Below are 5479 nucleotides of genomic sequence, written 5' to 3' on the forward strand. Positions count from 1 at the left end.
CTAGTAGTAAGCCCATATGACATTAAAGAAGTGAGTATTAGAGAAAAGTGAGCAACAGCAATTAAAGTGCAACAAATAAAAACAATAATGCTGGAAGTTAAATTGAATGTGATGAGGAGATTTGAAAATGGAGACAGCAAAGTAAAGACAGGATGAGACCTAGGCCTGCCTGAAGCTAGTGAACAAATGATGTTGAGGAAGTCAGATCATTCAAAAACAAGGTAATGTAGCCTCAACATCGTTTAAGTTGCACTCAGAACAGAAAGCTGCTTAAGGTAGAAATGGAGCATTTACTTCTGCTTAGGATTGAACAGTGTAATGAAAACAAAAACCCAATCAGCTTAACGACTACCATGTAGGCCAAACTCTGAAGTCAGGTGCTGCATTGAAAGGAATTAGTAATTACAAGGAGACTGAAGATAAATATTTCCTTGCCAGTGAAGGCAGATTTTAGTGTTTTAGAAACTGGCATGACTTCACAGTATTTGAATTGAACATTAATGGGGCTTTAGAAGAAATAGCTGACTGGGAATGTTGACACTTGCTATTCAAAAGACTGTAGGCTTGCAGCCACAGGAACTTCATGAAGGCAAATGCATAGACTTACAAGAGGAAAGTGGTTGTGACAAAAAGGATGACAATATCCCAGAGGAAGTAACCACAGTAAAGAAAACCAGGCAGGCCATTGGAGGAAGATGGCAGTGGAGTCGCGCATTACCCAGGAGGAAATTAAGAAGGAGCCAGAGAAGTCTATCGACCGTGAGAAAACATGCCTGCGGCTGCTGAGCATCTTCACCACCAATAATGGCCACCACCACCGAACGGACGACTTCTCCAGGGAAACGTACCGCCCAGAGAGTTGTAGATCTACGCTTGGATGGATGCAACCTTGAAAGAACTGACAAACTTAGTAAAAGAAGTCTACCCAGAAGCTAGAAAGAAGGGCACTCACTTCAATTTTGCAATCGTTTTTACAGATGTTGAAAGACCTGGCTATCGAGTCAAGGAGGTTGGCAGCACCATGTCTGGCAGAAAGGGGACTGATGATTCCATGACACTGCACTCACAGAAGTTCCAGATAGGTTACTTGGACATAGCAATTATCCCTCCACATCGAGCACCACCTCCTTCAGGGCACATGAGGCCATATTAAATTCTATTTACTATTTCTTGTATTTATTTTTTGGTCAGTTATGTAAAATAAACTTACTCTTTTTCCTCCCCGGATTATTGTCATTAATCCTTTGAATTCTAAACAAATTATAATGCATCATCCATTGAGGAATTAGATTTGGATGTGCTATTGTATGATTACTAATAGAAAGTCCATATGTTTCAAGCCTTTTTGTAAAATATGAAGAAAAGTGCTCTTAGCATTCTATGTAAAACTGTACTGTTAAATATATGTGTGTAATTTAAAAAAGCAACAGAAAAACAGACAAAAACCCTTCAAATTAAAGGAAATCTCAGAGATATTTTACAGCATTGAAAGGGCAAAAGGAAAATGTTGGAAGGTGATCCAAACGTATAAAGGAGTATAATAATTCACTAAGACAGAAAAAAGTGCTTGTCCAAACTACTTTTGATACATTTTTACAAAGAAATAAAACACCTGAATGCCTAATTATCTAATATTTTAAATTTTAGTATACTAAATAAATATCAGTTTTGTAATTGTTTAGTTTATAAAAATGAGTCTTTTTAATATTTTAACAAAAATATCTAAAGGTCTTGGACCAATTGTATTTTTTCCCATTGATTAAGATAACTCTTCAGAGTTTCAGCTTGTAAAGTCATATTTATTTATTTATTTATTTATTTATTTATTTATTTTTAAGACAGAGTCTCACTCTCACCCAGACTGGAGTGCAGTGGCATGTTCCGACTCACTGCAACTTCCACCTCCTGGGTTCAAGCAATTCTCCCACCTCAGTTCCCGAGTAGCTGGAACTACAGGCATGTGCCACTACACCCAGTTAATTTTTGTATTTTTAGTAGAGACAGTGTTTTGCCATCTTGGCCAGGCTGGTCTCGAACTCCTGACCTCAAGTGATCCACTGCCTCACCCTCCCAAAGTGCTGGAATTACAGGCATGAGCCACCGCACCTGGTGGTAAAGTCATTTTTTATGGTTCTACACTACTATGCAGAGCTAGGACTGCCTATATTCATTAGGATACAACTCAAACTGGTGTAAGAAAAGCAGGCACTTCATTGGCTCACATATTTGAAATGTCTAGTGTTTGGTTTTGCTTCAGGCATGGCTGGATTTAGAATTGAAATGACATAAAAATAACTCAATTACCCTTCATCTCAAACTTATATATTAGATTCCTTCTCAGGCTGAATGTGATGGCCTGCAGTTGCACTCATCCTCATGGTGGCAAGGTGGCTTCAACAACTCTAATTTCATATTTTTCCTGTTTCCTAGGAAAACCTGGTTTTTGGTTCATATTTTTCATTAGTTCCTAGTCTAATGGGATTGAGTGGAGTAGACTTTCATTTTTAAATCAGCAACTCCTGCACACATCCTTAGACTGACACTTACTTTACTAGTTGAGGCTACCAATCTTACACCCCAATCACTGTGGCCAGGTGTGTTTCATATTCTATCCTTGGGGACAAATTTGGGTGAAGCCCCATCCAAATCACAGATTATTGGTGAAGAAATGCAAAATACTCAAAAACATTAAGGAGAATGTGCTGGCAGACAGACTATAAACATGCATGAACTACCCTTTGTCCTGTACCTTTAATTAACCTCCACATGAGAAAGGCTCCAAGATCTGTCTAGAAATTATGAACTATGTTCCCTAACAAGACAACTCCCCTTGGATTCCCTGCAAATACCTCAAAATCAATGGTTTGAAGGTGAACCTCTTATGTCCTCCACCCTCAACCCCAGCCAAGTCTATATCTCCTCTTTGTTCTCTATCTCAGTGCATGTCATCACTATCCACTTTAGTTGCTCACACTAGAAATCTAAGAAATAACTTAACTCCTTACTCTCCCTCACCCAAGACTAAAATTAATCACCAATAAACTCTCGTTAGTTGCACCCCTAATATTTTTTAATTCAACCTATTTTCTCTTCATCAATATTTCTCATCTCATTTCAGCTGCCATCTTTCTTTTGCCTGCATCTCAGCAATAACCTTTTTAACTTGATGCCCAGTCATTGTTTTTGTTTTTTAAAAGATTTGTGAAAATACACATGACATAAAATTTGCCTTTTTTTTTTTTTTTTTGGTGGAAACTCGCTCTGTCGTCCAGGCTGGAGTGCGGTGGTGCGATCTCGGCTCACTACAACCTCCGCCTCCTGGGTTCAAGCGATTCTCCTGCCTCAGCCTCCTGAGTAGCTGGGACTACAGGTGCCCGCCAACATGCCTGGCTAATTTTTCGTATTGTTAGTAGAGATCGGGTTTCACCATGTTAGCCAGGATGGTCTCAATCTCCTGACCTTGTGATCCGCCCACCTCAGCCTCCCAAAGTGCTGGGATTACTGGCATGAGCCACTGCGCCCGGCCATCACCAGGCTATTTCTTAGCTCTGCTCACTTTCTCCCCTGCTTCAGCTACCTCTCCCCTTACACTCATCCACTTTTGGTTTACTCCTACTCATTGTTCAAGATGTTCTGTCACTTTTTCCCTCCTGTTCCTCTTCTCCAGGCTTCATGTATATTTGTGATCCTTCATGTATATTTATGTTGTACAGTATAATATTGTATTATTATTTCATTATATGATTGTCACCACTATCAGATAGAGTTTCTTTATAAATAAAGCATTTGTTTCATTCAACTTAGAGTCCTTATTACCCAGCACAGCACCTGGCACTAAGAGTTCAATTAATACTTATGGAATGAACAGATTGATTAATTTTAAAAGAGTAATTGAATGATGATGGCTGTTAATTTAAAAAGTTGGGTAGTAAATGTTTCTCTGGACACCTGTAATAAGAGAACAAACAAGAAACAGTATAAGAAAGTTATTGGGAGTATAATTTATGTATCCCCTCTACAGTCTAACTCCATAGGGTCAACTCTGTGACCTAGAGCTAGTTAAGTGAATCTTTTCATGTAAATTTCTTCATATGTATAATGTGGTTAATGATACTACTTAGCTCAAAAGGTTGTTATAAGGATCAAGATAGTTAATGTTTGCAATTCCTAGTTAATGCATAGATTAACACCCAACACATGGTGAACGCTATAAAAATTTTAAAAGTAAGTAAATAAGACAGTTGTGATTCCTGTGTCTACAGAATTTATAGTCTAGGTCAGTGCTGTCTAATAGAAATATAAGGTAAGCCACATATGTAATTAAAAATTTCTAGTGGCTATACTAAAAAGTGACTGAATTATAAATAAGATTGATTTAAATAGTTTATGTAAACTGCTATGTCAAAAATATTATTTCTACATGTAACCTATCTAAAAAGTTATATTCCTTATTTTGTACTAAGTCTTCAAAATTCAATATATTTTATACTTACAGCACATCCCAATTCAGATGCTTAATTCTCATCTGTATTTAGATCTCATAAACTTACAGTTGAAAAAGTAGACTCACATACCCAAGTTGGTTCCAAACATCTTAAAAGTCTTACTATAACTGATTCAGATATCGGCGTTAATTTACAATTTGTAAAAATTGAAGTTAAGAATTCAGTTCCTCAGTCATACTAGTTACAATTTAGTGTCCAAGAGCCACATAGGCCAGCATGGGATTAGAGGAAAGGTGATAAGTAAGCAGACAATTACAGAGTGTGATTGACACAGAGTACTGCGTTAGGGCAAAGATTGAGTGCTCTGGGAACACACAGTAAAGGTACTAATGAAGCTTGGTGGAGGGAATTTATTAAGGACATTTTCCTGGAGAAAATGCTATCTTGAGACCTCAAGGATAAGCAGGAGCTGGCCAGGTGATGAGGGAGAAAGAGCATCTATCAGAAGGAATAGTGTTGGGGATGAGGGGAAGTATAGCATTTTCACAGACCTGAATAAATTTCAGAGTGACTGATTCATAGAGTGTATATGTGTATACAGGAAGTGGACGATGAGCTATAGGGGAAGAGGTGGAATAGGGAGCAGTTGAGAAGCAAGGCTAGAAAAGTTAGCCAGGGAGAAAATCATGAAGGAGTTTTTATGAAACATGTTAAAGGAGGTCAGACTATCCTGAAGTTAATGAGAAGCCACTGAAGGATTTAAACATGTAACTGAAGGTTACGTGATTATGATATGTTTGCTGAATATAATTCTGACTACAGTATGGAAAAAGTTTAGAAGATAATCAATGTCTGGTGTCTCACACCCATAAGATGGCTACTATCAAACAACAACAACAACAACAACAACAACAAAACAGAACAGAACAAGCATTGGTGGGTGAGGATGTGAAGAAACCGAAACCCTTGTGCACTGTTGTTAGTAACATAAAATGTTGCAGTCACTGTAAAAGGCAGTATGACACTTCCTCAAA

The 5479-nt window shown here is 37.9% G+C and overlaps 1 pseudogene; it reads left to right on the plus strand.

The window, feature by feature from the left end:
- Nucleotides 1–633: 633 nt before the first annotated feature.
- On the plus strand, nt 634–1153 carry LOC144333573 (histone deacetylase complex subunit SAP18 pseudogene; annotated as a pseudogene).
- Nucleotides 1154–5479: the final 4326 nt, after the last annotated feature.

This window comes from Macaca mulatta, chromosome 12 (genome assembly GCF_049350105.2).
Source record: "Macaca mulatta isolate MMU2019108-1 chromosome 12, T2T-MMU8v2.0, whole genome shotgun sequence".
NCBI classification, from domain to species: domain Eukaryota; kingdom Metazoa; phylum Chordata; class Mammalia; order Primates; family Cercopithecidae; genus Macaca; species Macaca mulatta.